Source organism: Esox lucius, chromosome 12, assembly GCF_011004845.1.
Source record: "Esox lucius isolate fEsoLuc1 chromosome 12, fEsoLuc1.pri, whole genome shotgun sequence".
Taxonomy (NCBI): Eukaryota; Metazoa; Chordata; class Actinopteri; order Esociformes; family Esocidae; genus Esox; species Esox lucius.
In genome coordinates, this window is record NC_047580.1 from 15,503,401 (window position 1) to 15,519,790 (window position 16,390).

The following is a 16,390-nucleotide window of genomic DNA, read 5'->3' on the forward strand; positions in this document are numbered from 1 at the left end:
ATTTGTTTTAAACTAACTTTCCTTAATAGTCTGAAACAACCTATTTCAGTATAAAGAAATGCTACACACCACAATGGCAGTTTAGAAAGAGTGGTATTGTAACACTTTTGATTAGGTCAGATGTTTTTAATGTCAAGAACCACTAAATATAATGAGACCCTAGAAGAGAACCCCCTAATAAAATAACTTTTTAGCGAGCCAGCAGATAGAGGTTATTAAGAGCCTGCAGCTTGCAAATACTGCAATTACTGCCAGTGGTATTCCAGCTATTTCTCAGATGTTGCTATGAGGCCATATTAAAGCATATTTTCTGCTATTCTACACATTTTGTCAGGTTAATATCATGTTCAAATGCTTTCCAAGCAAGGCTGGCTCCAGTATTTAGGACTCCTAATTTTGCTTTGGTTGGGAGTATGTCTACCTGCTGGAGGCAATAATAATAACAGTGTTACAAGGCTTCTTAAGTTTGGGGCCTCAGAGCATTTCTTTCGTGTCCATCAGTAATAATGCCCTGAATACCACTGATGTACAGAGTGTGACAGGCAAGAGCAAGACTTTTTGGATCTTGATCGGATAAATATTATTGTCACTGGGGGATGGATAGAAATGATTGATCTTCTACAAAACGTTAGTTCTATTAACAATCAATACTACATTTTGTAAAACATATATGGGTCAATTCTTATGGTTTTTTGTTTCCTTTATACAAAAAACCTTGGTTCCTTGGTTTGGTGACCCACCCTATTGCACTAAATTAGATATCTGCTAATTGTATGAAGTACTTGCCCAGAATCGATATATTTGCTTTAGGGGTACATTCACATCTTTCAGACCTCCTCTTCCCTTCCACAATGACCTCAGCAGGTAATTGGCATCAACAGACTAACTGGAACCAATGGGACTGACTGGGTTGGAGCCCTGGTAGTCAACCTCCCATCAAATTGTTTTGACTTGCTGATCTAAAGCAAGTATTCAAGTTGACAGCATGTTTTATCGAACCAACATGCATGGCTGATTGAATCGTCTCTGTTACAAAGGCAATGCCCCAGCGCTCCTAACAGCATGTACTTGAGGTGGCTCCAGTCTGCAGTGATATCGGTAAGCTCTAAACATTATAAAGTTCACATTCCAAATCACATTCTAATGCTGCTTTAACCCTTGTTTTACTATTTTAGTGTATTCTCTAAGATTCTGAGTACCAAGACAGAAACTATTCTTCTGTGAAAGTAGCAAAGATCTCCACCTCTTTCGGTTACTATACCACAAAACGAACTTTTTCTCTATCTGGGATACACCCAGTGCATCTTACCAATGATTCTATGGTCTTCATCAAGTACCCCCGTACGACCTAATATCTTTGTTTGGGATCTACTGCTAACATGCCACTCAGGGAAAACAATGAAATAATGCATTTTCTCACAAAGTATCTGATCACAATCTGCGGAGGAACAGAGAAAGGACAGAGATTGCTCAGTTTTTTACCACAAATTCTGTCATTCCTGACCACACACATACTGTTTTGATAGTGGCTGACATGGTGTTTGAAAAGTAAGTAATATGTTGTCAATTTGCATCCATATGTCTTACATCTTTGGAAGTGATTCATAGTGAAATTCATTGTTTTGTCTCTGATTCAGTTTTTCCTTTTGTGAGGAGTTATTGAAGAAGCGGTGGTGGTGAGAGGCGGTGGTTGATGACCTCAAGCTTTTCTTAGTTGTGAATAGCAGAAGTAAGGTTTAATTTTCATTACAACATTCATGATCAAAACGGTTCATGAAACGTGTATGCAAATATATCCAAGAGTAATGGTGAGATCAAAAGTAGAATTTCTTGTGAAGTGAATTTCTTTCCTCTTGTAAGCAGTTTTTTTTTTGCTCTTGTGTTTAGTTTACATTTTCTATTCTGTAATATAAATAATAAACTACAAATAATAGCACCATCAAAACCCAAAGTGTTTAACATAGAATTTTACAGAGGAAACATTAACATAACCAATGAAAAATAGTCCATTACGCAGCGGGGAAACCCGTGCAAGGTAAAGTATGACATTCTAAGCAGGTGTAAACACTTTGTTCTGAAGAGTCAGGTTCTCAAAGGTCATCTTTCTAAAAGACACCACACAGAACGTTGCACGGAAGCGGTCTGCTTGAGCATTTCCAATTTCCTTCTTCATCTTAACAAACATTACCCTTCTCTTATTAGATAACTACTGTATACATACTTTCAAAACAACCTTTTAGAGGGGTTTTCATAACTGTTTTAATGAATGTTATGATGTTGTTTTTTAGGATATGTTAAGAGCTATAAAACCAGAATGCAATGGTGTGCAAATCATTTATCCCTATCTTTAATTTAAACTAGTACAAAGAAAACATATCAAATGTTTAAACTGAGAAATGTTATTGTTTTTGGAAAAGTATATGCCCATTTTGAATTTGATGCCAGCAACACGTTTCAAAAGAGTTGGGACAGAGGCATGTTTACCACTGTGGTAGATCACCTCTTCTTTTAACAATATTCTGTAAACGTTTGGGACGTTTCTAAAACTACCAATTACTGTAGTTTTGAAAGTGAAATGTTTTCCCATTCTTTCTTGAAAAGTTCCTGAACCCATGCAGTGATGTCTACTTCAGAATTTGGTCTGTATTTAATGTAGTACTGTTTGAGGGCCTGAAGATCACGGCCATCCAATATTGATTTTCGGTCTTGTCCCTTGCATACAGAGATTTCTCCGGATGCTCTGAATCTTTTAATGATATTATGCACCATAGATGATTAGATCATCAAACTCTTTGCAATTTTACATTGAAAAAAGTTATTCTTAAACTCTTGAACTATTTGCCCATGCAGTCTTTCACTGAGTGGTGAGCCCCTCCCCATCCTCACTTCTGACAGGCCCATCCTCTCTAGAATGATCTTTTAATTCCCAATCATGTTACTGACAGTTGCCAATTGGCCTAATCAGTTGTGTGATATTCCACCAGGTTTAGTTTTTTTTAGCATTACACAACTTTTCCTGTCTTTTCTTGCCCCAGTCCCAACTTTTTTGAAAGGTGCTGCTGGCATCAAATTCAAACAGGGCATATATTTTTCTAGAAACGATAAAATGTCTCATTTTCAACATTTAATAAGTTGTTATTTGTTATTTATTAATCAGCCCCCCCTAAATAAATCAATATATCAGTTAATATATTTTAATTTTTTTGGTCAACAATTCCATCACATCTAAACCTCTTACAAATCATATAGAAGTTGTAAAGAATCGTGTTCATTTGATCGTGTTCAGTTGAGTTTGATGCTATGAACATAACTCGCTCATCTGAAGCAAGCTGTGTTCTGTAAATAGCAGCTAACGTTTCTAGTGGTCTCAAGTTCAGAATGTAATAGCACTGGAAAGCAACAGTAGGTTTTGTTAATCAATATACTCTTTCAGCTAGCCCACCAGAATTTTTTATAGAAATGTATCGAAGGTTAAAAAAAAAAATTTGATCTTAAAAATGTCATGTATGGAAATTGTTTACACAAGTTGCAGTTCATGAAATTCGACTTGCACAACAGACCAGACGTCATGTAATATCAAGATCAGTCTTTTTTTTTCTTTACTGGAAGGCAAGAAAGCTATCTACAGTTTTCTAGTTGACACTTTAGAAAACACTAAGATCTGTCATTTGTAATACAAATGAAAAGCAATTATAATGATATTCAACAAAATATTAAGGTGGACAATTATCGAGACATGGATGATAATAGGGGGTCATATTTTTACCAAGTACTGAAAATATACATTTCCCATTAATGACATGCTATCTAAAATTGGTATATCACTAATAATCATCATAAACATTGATGACTTGATCAAATGATTACTCGGTACAAGAAGATGTTTTTCAAAATTACTTTTGGACATGCTGATAATAAGGGGTTTGAGATTAGTTAAGTTCAATTCTTCGGTTCCCACGGAACGCAGTTGCAAAACTGTGCGTGTTTCACAGATTCATGTTTGTTTGGGTTTGAGGTATTGCAACGTATTCTGTTCAGAGGAAGGGAGATGTAGTTATTAAATGTTTCTTTTTTTAATTGTGATTCTTTTTTTAATGACTTCATTCTGAGATGAATGGGCTGAATCACTTTAGAAATTATTCAGAATGATTTAGAGAAATCACGCTTCGAAACAGAATATGTATGAAACAGAGTAAATGTTAATTTATTATAAACTATAGTTGGCAAAAGCATTTTGGCTACGTAGTACAGCCGTTTTTATGCCTTTTGTTGGTGTTGGATGGATGAGGACAGAGTGGACATTCATTTCTTTATTTGGATAGAATTTAAGTCATATTAGGTGTCTAACACAAACAATGATACAGGTATAGTTTTAGATACCCTTGACTAAAAATAACCTTATTTTGATAATTTTTTTACCCGTTGTTACTCTAAAAATACATGATGAAAATATGTTTTGGGGAGTGTGCCCAGACCCCCCTAAACGAGGCTTAGCCCCCTTATCCATGAATTTCTAGTGACGTCCCTGCTTTGTACTATTTTCTATTGAATATAAGGTTTAAATTATTTGCACATCATTTCTTTGTTTTTATTTACATTTTACGCGTCCCAACTTTTTTGGAAACAGCATTGTACATTAGTCTACCATTATTAAAGACAGTAGTGAAAGGATCATGAATTATGATGAATGAGGACCTTACAAGATCATACCCTTCATTCATGATTTCATGACATTATAAGGATTTGTTTTTGAAGTGTTTGGTAATATCTTTACTCAGAATGATTACTCATGTCAATACTCACTTTTTTACTACTCATAATAGAATTACCCAAACAAAAGTAATTACCCACTGCAAATGTCACAATCTTGAGGAGGTTACAGGACATCGGTGTAGAGGTGATGGAACAAACAGGTATTTATTTCCAAAAGCTTGACATGACATGATGAACGTAACATGAGACAATGACTGACAAAACACACTGGGGCAAAAGGAACTTGAATAGGGACATAATGAGGGGGCAGACAAGACACAGGTGAAAGCAATTACACAAACAAGACTAAACTGGACACAGAAACAGACCAACACACAGAACGTAGAAACAGAACGCCCGGCATGGCACATTTCTTGGCTGGCCGTTACAGTACCCACCCAAAGGCGCCGCTCCACCCGTGAGACAGAAATGAGGGAAGGGCGGGACACCAAGGAGGAGGCTCCGTCTCGGGATGGAGGCCGGGAGACGGAGCCGGCGTGTGATCAGGAGCCGGCGGAGGACTGGGATCGAGAGGAGGCGGTGACCCCACCTCGGAAGTGCCTGGATGCAGGGACAGAAGCAGTGGGTGGTGGCAGGGGCTCGTAGTCCCATCCCTCTGGTGGTGGTAGCAGGAACCCCTCTTCCAAGCACTCCGGTGGTGATGACAGCAGCTCCTCGGGGAACCCCTCCAACTCGGCTCCCTCAGAGGGCCCCATAGAGGGCCTCATAGCCCACCCCCAAATTGTTTTGGGGTGGACTCTGGATGGCGGACAGCCACGGAGCAGGCCTTGGATCAGGGTGCTTATCAGGACGCCGGGGAGGTTTGGCCTGACGGATGGCCAGACGACTACCTGAACACTCTATGTGATGTGGAAGGCTGCAAAACAGGGCTTGGAATGGCAGATGGACTAGGCCGGGTAGGACTCTGGGCAGTCCGCTGTTGTTGCCACCCTCGCCGCGGTCGTCTAAATATGTGTTATAACAGGTAAGGAAATGTCCAAATACTTTACACATGGATAATGTGAAGTTAATTCATTTCTTCAATTCAAATATGTTTTATTTAACAAACAGGAAGAACAGTACTTGAACTAAGTGAAGTCATTTTGAAATTATAAAAAAACATAATTTTAAGTAATTTCTAAATAGATACAATTTCCCTCAAACGAAAAGTTCACTGATATTTCCACATAAACATTTCATTTACAATGCATTCTATATTCAAATATATCCTGATTCAGATGCATGCAAAAGCACATCCTACAACAGAAGTTCAATAGAAAAAGCTTCAACCTCCCTCTCTTCTATCAGTATGTGACCATTTCCTTAAGCACATTGACAAACAATGGCAGACTGGGGCAGGCAATGTCCCTCTATTTTCCTTTTTGCTAAAATTGTTCACAGTTTACTCCATTTATGTGTGACAAGAAGCTATAATAAATTATATGTAAATAATGTTACTTAGTCTCGGGGAGCAGGATGGAGCTAGCACCAGTGCAGCATCAGAGGGTTACATTGCTCTGCTCTTACCAAAGCGATTTGACAGAACTTTGACGATTATCTATGTGGAAAATGTTAAGTCACAGCGAAAATGAAAATTGGTGAATTTCAATCACTTCTGGTACATACCACATACATGTGAGAAATATCAGTCACAGGTTTTAAAGTGTACCCAAATTCTACTCTGTAGACATCTTGTGGGCGTACTGCACAAACCAACTTCAAAACGCCTTGACTTTGTCAGCAGAGACACAACCTCTTGTCATGGTTGCGTTTAAAGCTACCTGTAGGCGGTGTAGGCAGCTTGACCTGCATCTTGTAAAGTCTTCATGAACTTAGTGAACCATCAAAAAACTTATCTTTGATGGTGACAGTAGGGTCTAGAAGACACAGAGAAGACACATATCCCTGAAGTCCCCGGGTCGAAACACATCAGAGCTTTGGAAGCTTGAACAATGTGAGGGTAGTGAGAAGGATCTTATGATTCACAGAAGATGTGCACGTCTTCTTCCTTGTTATTCACACTTCCTGTTCTTTTTGTTTTTGCTTGTAGTTTGATTAACTTCATGGTTAATTTCTTACGTTGAATTATTTCACGGTTGATGATTGATAGGGGAGAGGTGAGAAGGAGAGGTGACATTTAACTACTGCATGGTTCATACTTAACTAGGGGAGTGGTGAAAAGGAGAGGTGATATTTGACTGAAGTTCAAATGCTTGACTAGGCGATGAGGAGTGACATTTGACTAGTGCATGGTGATGTTTTAAAAGGAGGAGTGATGTTTAGTAGCAAATAGTTGACATTTGACCAAGGGAGAGTTTAGTATTTTGAGATGGAGGGGTGATACTTGACAAGGAGATGGGTGAGGTCTGAGGAGGTTGGGTGAGAATTGACTAGTGCAAGGTTGGGATTTGACAAGAAGCAAAGACAGTACACAATAATACCCCCATAACAGGTTTTAAGACATTTTTTGAAGCACCTTTGGCAGCTATTACAACATTGTGTCTCCTTGGGTATGACACTACGTTCTTTTAAGCGCCTTCTCTGCAGATCCTCTCAAGCTCTGTCAAGTTGGAAGGGGAAAGTCACGACACAGCTATTTATAGGTCTCTCCGGAGATGTTCAATTGTGTTCAAGTCCAGGCTCTGGCTGGACCAGTCAAGGATATTCACAGACATCCCAAAGCTACTCCTGCGTTAGGGCCTTTGCTGTGTGCTCAGGGTAGTTGTCCAGTTAGAAGGTGAACCTTAGAACCTTTAATTTAAACCATTTTAGAATAAAGCTGTAACATAACAAAATGTGGAAAAAGTTAAGGGGTCTGAATACTTTCCGAATACACTGTATTCCATATGAATCAGGCCAGCCAAGAATCAGTCTCAGTCATTTTACATTTGATTCAGCCTGAACTGGAGGACCACCTAAGAATCTTGCCATTAGGCATGATCACCAGTCACAGACATCAAAGAAAGATAACCCTGTAAGGATTAACCAAGTTCTTAAGGAGTCAGTGAATAGGCATATGCAAAATTCATAGCTTAATCACCGGCTACAGGAGCTACAAGCCAGGATAGATACATTGTCAGCCAATTATACATCAGGGAGAGATAATCACTGTCAGACATCCACAGCAAAGTCCACAGAGCATAAGCTCAGGGACAGCAGGACGTTCCTACAGATGTGGAGAAGATGGCCAATTTGCAGCAAAGTGTGTGGCAGCGGAGAATTCACATAAGGTAACAGAGAGGGTGACTGGGTTGTGTGTAGGCCTCTGAAGGTTGTGTGTAGAGCAGAGAGTATAGTGGGCCTCAAAATGGTGGGTTATCTGTTTGTTTACGAGACAAACAAAACATTAAGTAAGCAGGGCAGGATAGAGAATGGCTTTTACCAGTTTGGATCCAGTTTGTTGCCTTATTTGAACAGAGGGAAGGCAGGCAGCTGCAGCTTTCCAATTTATAGATGATGGTGAAATGGGGGGAATTCTGGGGAAAACTCTTACAGGGAGGGAAAAAAATATTTTGTCCCCTGCTGATTTTGTATGTTTGCCCACTGACAAAGAAATGATCAGTCTATCATTTTAATGGTAGGTTTATTTGAACAGTGAGAACAACAAAAAAATCCAGAAAAACACATGTCAAAAACATTTATAAATTGATTAGCATTTTAATGAGTGAAATAAGTATTCGACCCCTCTGCAAAACATCCCTTAGTACCTGGTGGCAAAACCCTTGTTGGCAATCTGAGATCAGATGTTTCTTGTAGTTGGCCACGAGGTTTGCACACATCTCAGGAGGGACTTTGTCCCACCTTTTGCAGATCTTCTCCAAGTCATTAAGGTTTCAAGGCTGATGTTTGGCAACTCAAACTTCCCTCCAACTTGAGAATCCCTCAAATAACTTTTTCCCTCACTGTACATGGAACAGTAGCAGTAGTGCCATTGTGGGAATGGGCAATGCAGGTTTGTGGCCAACCATTGGAAAGTGGTTATTAAAGCACCATGCATCCCTCAAAACCAGATGTCCTCGACAGAGGGGTTGAAGCCGTTTATATACCTGTGTTCCAATGCCATGTCATGTAGGAAGACCTTCTCACTAAAGACTTTTAGACAAAGTTTGACAATAATAAGAGGAAGGCATTCGACTGAAGTGCTACTGTGAACAAAGGCATGGATACGGTGATAGCTAAGGTCTTTTCAGAAAACTGCAGAGGTGTACTTGGCTGGCATGGTAGTTATCTGGTGGGTTCATCAGTATTTGACAGAGATTCATGGCACTGCAGTTCAAAGGGGGAAGGGGTATTTAGCATGTCCCAGTTTAAATCACCTAACAACATAAACTCACTAAGAGCGGTTAGGGTGCAATTACAGTAGGATCCCATGGAGGTCTACAGAAGGCACCCAGTTAGAGATTTATTTTGTTGAGAAACTAACTTTTACAAGTGATAACTGTAAAAACTGTTGAAGCAAAGACCTTGATAGGATAACTGTTGTGTAGTAATAACTGTAGTGGCTGTCGGCCTCAGTAATTTGAGTCCGTTAATGGGAAGTCATTTCAGGCTCTGTTAGATAGTGGATCTCAGGTTAGGGTGGTATGATATTAATAAACGCATGCCTCTACAGCCTCTGGAAGGACTATCCATGTGGGGTCTTAGCGACAATACTTACTGAATTGGAACTGCCTGATGAGGTGGCTGGTGCATAAGAGATTATGACCATAATGGTTTAAGTATGCCCAAGGGCCACGATGCAGTCAGACCTGGAAAGGACCTGAAGATGTAACATTCCAAACGGGTTCTAAAATAAACTTCACGTGCCAGATTGAGAAGCCCATACTCCAGGTGAGGGCAGGCTGCTCATTGAATTGACTGTTAACACGCCATTGTCGGGTAGGCTTTAGAGTAACCTAGTATGCTACCAACAGTCTTACTTAGTAATGGGAAGTTGAAGTAGGATTAAAGAATCATGAAAAAAGCGGTCAAGATGCCAACATATTAACCTCACTACAACCAAATGAAAGAGAGCCCCAAAGACTGCCCCACTGCATTTAATCACCCATAATGGCCCTTGGGACCTCATCTGCAATGACCTTCTCTCTCTGTCCCCTGATCAATGAGGCATAAGAATCCTGTTAGGGGTGAGTGACCAATTTGCATGTTATAGCCAAATACTTCCCACCAAAGACCAGAAAGCCATAATGGTGGCCTGAGTCCTGAGAAAACTATTTGTTTTTCATCCAGTCTACACCTCTTTGTAGGTTTTGAGCACCAAAAACGGCATTAACTATGAGACTTAGCAGAACTGAATTTTGCTATTGCTATTAATAAGGGGTGAAATATACACTGATCAGCCATAACATTATGACCACTGACAAGTGAAGTGAATAACACTGATTATCTCGATATCATTGCACCTGTCAGTGGGTGGATATATTAGGCAGCAAGTGAACATTCTGTCCACAAAGTTGATGTGTTAGAAGCAGAAAAAAGGACAAGCGTAAGAATCTGAGCAACTTTGACAAGGGCCAAATATTGATGGGTAGATGACTGGATCAGAGTATCTCCAAAATTGCAGCCCTTGTGGTGTGCCATCTGCAGTGTTCAGTACCTATCAAAATGGTCCAAGGAAGGAAAAGCGGTGAACTGGCGACAGGGTCATGGGTGCACGTGGGGAGCGAAGGCACAGAGCAATGGACGAAAGTGGCCTGGTCTGATGAATCACGTTTCCTTTTACCTTACGTGGATGGCCTGGTGAATGTGTGTCTCTTACCTGGAGAACCCATGGCACCAGGATGCACTAAGGGAAGGAGGCAAGCTGGCGGAGGCAGTGTGATGCTTTGGGCAATGTTCTGCTGGGAATCATTGGGTCCTGCCTTTCATGTGGATGTTACTTTGACCAGTACCACCTACCTAAGCATTGTTGCAGACAATGTGGATCCTTTCATTGCAACGGTATTCCCTGATGTCATTGGCCTCTTTCAGCAGGATAATTCACCCTGCCACACTGCACACATTGATGAACAAGATGAAGAGTTCAGGGTGTTGCCACAGCCTCCAAATTCCCCAGATCTCAATCCGATTGAGCATCTGTGGGATGTACTGGACAAACAAGTCTGATCCATGGAGGCCACACCTCACAACTTACAGGACTTAAAGGATCTGCTTCTAACTTATTTGTGCCAGATACCACAGCACACCTGCAGAGGTCTAGTGGAGTCCATGCCTAGACGGGTCAGGGATGTTTTGGCGGCAAAAGGGGGACCTACACAATATTATGGCTGATTTGTGTATACAACCTAACAAAATAACCTACAGTGGGGAGAACAAGTATTTGATAACCTGCAAAATTGGCTGTGTTTCCCACCTACAAAGCATGTACAAGTTTTTATCATAGGTACTCTTGTGATGGAGATCATATGTTTCTAGTAGTTCTTCACCAGGTTTGCACACACTGCAGCAGAAATTACAGACTTCTACATGCTTTGTAAGTGGGAAAACCTGCAAAATCAAATACTTGTTCTCCCCCTGTAAATGAGGCTTAGTAGCTAACCTGGCTATGTATCTTGATTCAGTATAATATCAATACTAGCCACAGTTAACCTAACAACCTAGTTTGACCACAATGCCCATATAATAAAAGATGTGCAGTGAAACATTTCTAAAATGAATAATTATAGCTATTTATACTGTTGGGAATAATTACAGCTTTGCTGTACCGTTGGACTAAGCCCAGAACTAGTAAACTATTCGAAAACACATTACCAAGCTTTCTAATAAATCTGGATATCATCTCATGGTTAATTTAATGGATATGATATTCATTATGGGTGAAAAGTACTAAAAAACCCTCCTATGAATGCCATTTCGATTTTGTGTTCTTATTGTTGAAACATGCACAGTAACCTGAGATGCAACATGGGAGGTCTCCAGATTTTATTTTTGGGTTGTTATATGCCTGATTTACAATTTTTCTTGTGATTCTTGGGGATATTTTGGAAGGGTGTCCACTTCTTAGTCCACTTCTTGTTGTCTTGTTAAATGCTCTAAATTTGTCAATTATTTGCCTCACAGTGGACTGATGGAGCTCAAATCTTTTGAGATGCTTGTATAGCCTTCTTCAGCCTTCTACCCCCTTCCTGATGTCTCCTGAGATCCCCCTGAATATCAACTACTTTGTCACAACACAACTGATTGGCTCATATTTGGGTGAAATTCTGATTCAAATTTGGGTGAAATTCCACTTACTCCGAGTTGTTCTTGAAGGCCCCTGAAGTCATTTTTCACAACAAGCCATTTTTCACCTGTGTCCCGGCTTGGAATTAGCATTATTAGCATCGTCAAAATTCCTGAATTGAAACGGTGCATCCTGAGTCCCAAAAGCTGCATTGCAAGTGGAGATCTACTCCAAAACACTTATATCTGCACACCTGACATTACGCATTGCCTCCACTAGAGCAATAATTAAAAAGTTTAAATTGTTTGTGTAAGCATAAGAGAGTTGCCATGAAGGCTGGGTCATGACCGAAAGAACAAGATCGCGAGTACAAGCGGCTGAAATGGGTTTTCTCAGAAGGGTGGCTGGCTTCTCCCTTAGGGATAGGGTGAGAAGCTCAGCCATCCGTGAGGAACTCGGAGTAGAGCCGCTGCTCCTTTGCATCGAAAGGAACCAGCTGAGGTGGTACGGGCATCTGGTAAGGATGCCCCTAGGACATCTCCCTAGGGAGGTGTTCCAGGCACGTCCAGCTGGGAGGAGACCTCGGGGTAGTCCCAGGACTAGGTGAAGAGATTATATTTCGACACTGGCCTGGGAACGCCTCGGGATCCCCCAGTCAGAGCTGGCAAATGTGACTCGTGAAAGGGAAGTTTGGGGTCCCCTGCTGGAGCTGCTGCCCCCGCAACCCGATACCGGATAAGCGGATGAAGATGATGATGATGATGATGATGCATGACATAAGTATTTGATACATCAGAAAAGCAGAACTTAATATTTGGTACAGAAACCTTTGTTTGCAATTACAGAGATCATACGTTTCCTGTAGTTCTTGACCAGGTTTGCACACACTGCAGCAGGGATTTTGGCCCACTCTTCCATACTGACCTTCTCCAGATCCTTCACGTTTCGGGGCTGTCACTGGGCAATACAGACTTTCAGCGCCCTCCAAAGATTTTCTATTAGGTTCAGGTCTGGAGACTTGCAAGGCCACTCCAGGACCTTGAGATGCTTCTTACGGAGCCACTCCTTAGTTGCCCTGGCTGTGTGTTTCGGGTCGTTGTCATGCTGGAAGACCCAGCCACGACCCATCTTCAATGCTCTTACTGAGGGAAGGAGGTTGTTGGCCAAGATCTTGTGATACATGGCCCCATCCATCCTCCCCTCAATACAGTGCAGTCATCCTGTCCCCTTTGCAGAAAAGCATCCCCAAAGAATTATGTTTCCACATCCATGCTTCATGGTTGGGATGGTGTTCTTGGGGTTGTACTCATCCTTCTTCTTCCTCCAAACACGGCGAGTGGAGTTTAGACCAAAAAGCTCTATTTTTGTCTCATCAGACCACATGACCTTCTCCCATTCCTCCTCTGGATCATCCAGATGGTCATTGGAAAACTTCAGATGGGCCTGGACATGCGCTGGCTTGAGCAGGGGGAACTTGCGTGCGCTGCAGGATTTTAATCCATGATGGCGTAGTGTGTCACTAATGGTTTTCTTTGAGACTGTGGTCCCAGCTCTCTTTTGGTCATTGACCAGGTCCTGTCGTGTGGTTCTGGGCTGATCCCTCACCTTCCTCATGATCATTGATGCCCCACGAGGTGAGATCTTGCATGGAGCCCCAGACCGAGGAAGATTGACCGTCATCTTGAACTTCTTCCATTTTCTAATAATTGCGCCAACAGTTGTTGCCTTCTCACCAAGCTGCTTGCCTATTGTCCTGTAGCCCATCCCAGCCTTGTGCAGGTCTACAATTTTGTCCCTGATGTCCTTACACAGCTCTCTGGTCTTGGCCATTGTGGAGAGGTTGGAGACTGTTTGATTGAGTGTGTGAACAGGTGTCTTTTATACAGGTAACAAGTTCAAACAGGTGCAGTTAATACAGGTAATGAGTGGAGAACAGGAGGGCTTTTTAAAGAAAAACTAACAGGTTTGTGAGAGACGGAATTCTTACTGGTTGGTAGGTGATCAAATACTTATGTAAAATGCAAATTAATTATTTAAAAATCATGCAATGTGATTTTCTAGATTTTTTTTTTATTCCGTCTCTCACAGTTGAAGTGTACCTATGATAGAAATTACGGACCTCTACATGCTTTGTAAATAGGAAAACCTGCTAAATCGTCAGTGTATTAAATACTTGTTCTCCCCACTGTATTTGGATATTATTTATCTAAACTGCAGACTGCCACCTTTAGAGTATTTTCATCAATACCATTTAAAAATTAAAGGACTTTTCTTCCGTGTTTTAGGGAACCAAAATGTATGAACAAATTACTTAATTAAAATAATAAAACGTTTAGTAATTGGCCATATATTCTATGACATCAGTCATGACTACATACAAACTTTTTTGACAGTATATTTTGTTTCCAACAGAAATATGTATTTATGTATTTCTTGATTTTGGAATCTATATTATGCTATTGTAAATAGTAATTCAGAACATCTGAACAGTTCTACATTAATGAGGATGCTTCTGTGATTACGGATAACCCTAAACTAATTGTGAATATTGATCATAAGGAAAGTTATAGAAGCAAATCTCAAAATATCTAAAAAACAATGCTAAATACAAATGCATTCAGTGGGTTTATACAGAGTCAAATGTGATGTAATCACTGAATGCTAGGAGTTTGACCAAGTACAAAACGTTTGGTAAAAATATAGCCTTTAAAATATACTGTGCTCAAAGTCTCTTAGATTAGTCATATTCTCACATGGTCTTTCAATAATTGTTATGTGGATGTCAGTCCTCTACTTTTCTGCATGCATGCATACTTCTTGGCATGGAGGTTGGCCCACCACCTCAAGCTCAGCCTTGACAAGATGGAGATGCTCTTCCTCCGTGGGAAGGCCTATCTGATCCAAGACCTATCCACAATGTCCCCCTCCCAGAATGTGACTTTGGACAACACTGTAATTCGCTGCAAGATTAAAGCAGTAACTCGCTCCTGCATGTTGATTCTCTCCAACATTCATATAGAAAGTGGCCCAAGTAATAATTTAGACACTTTTTACCCCATGTTTGAATTACTGTAGCTCTCTGTTGGGTGAGCTCCCTGCTTGTGCCATCAAACCTGGGCAACTTATCCAGAATGCCACAGTTTGCCTGGTTTTCAACCATGTCAAGTTCTCCTATCTCACCCCGCTACTCAGCACACTCCACAGGCTTCAAGTGGAAGCTTGCATCCACTACAAGACCATTGCACTTGCCTATGTTGTAAAAAGGGGAGCAACCGTTCGCTAACTGCAGACTATGCTCAAACCCTATGAATATACACCTACATTCCACCTAAACGGTTCAAAATACCTTGAAAAAAAGTTATTGCCCATTGTACAAATTCAAACCCAAGGTGCTGCAGAACTGACACAAAAGAACAGATGTGTTGGTTTTAAAATGTAAAGACTGAAGTCTGCATCATGATGACAGTACTGTATATCGGCTGTCCAGTGCGTTAACATTACTGTTTTCAGGTGTTGTTTTTTACTTAATGAATCATCATCACTCCATGATCATCTTTACCTCGTCTTCATCATCCTCAGCATCATGTCTACTATTATCCTCCGCCTAATTCTTATTATAATTATCATCATCACCATCATCCTCTCTACTAATTGCCCCAAAGTAGTAGTGAAAGTCAAACTGAGCACTGTGGATGTATCAGGGCACATGGCTTCACCAGTCTATATGCCTTACTGAAAAAAGCACAGTTGTATATCACATCCCTTGTATGGCTGTTTGTGCCCAATCATTTAATCCTGCTCTAAATCCCTGGTAAAAAGGCGTTTTGTCTCAGCATGGCACACGACTGTGCCAAGTGCCCTCATGCCTGCCTTAACAGCTGTCCAAACCGCTGGAAGCCAGAGGAGCAGATGGCATCTTCTTACAAAGGGCCTATTTTTTCTTTTTGGTTCTGCATTTGAAATCAAACATTGATGACAATGACGTTGAAGTATAGATGCTCACCTGTGATTTGAGGGTGTTTGTAGTATTATGGTGGATTAATATAATATCAGTACAATAACTGACTGAAGTCTGTGACCCATTAAACCCATTAGTTATATATCAATGGATATCTTTACAGGCAATTCTGTGCCAGACCTGTACTACATCTTTAATTTTGCAAATGTTGAGGTGTTTTGCCTAAATTCTCTTCTTCACCAAATTGAAGTAGTGTTCAATTGGACTTATCTTTGGAGATTGGCTTAATCAAGAACTTCCCACTGAAAAACTCACTTATTTCTTTTGAAGTAAGTTTAGGATCTTTTTCTTGCTGTATAATGAAGCACCACCCAATTTAATAGGAGACACTTAGGTAGAAGGGACATTTCTGTATTTCTGAATTAATTCTTACAGTTTCTTTAAAGGAGTCAAGTGAGTTACTTCCATTGGTAGCTACAGTGGGGATAACAAGTATTTGATACACTGCCGATTTAGCA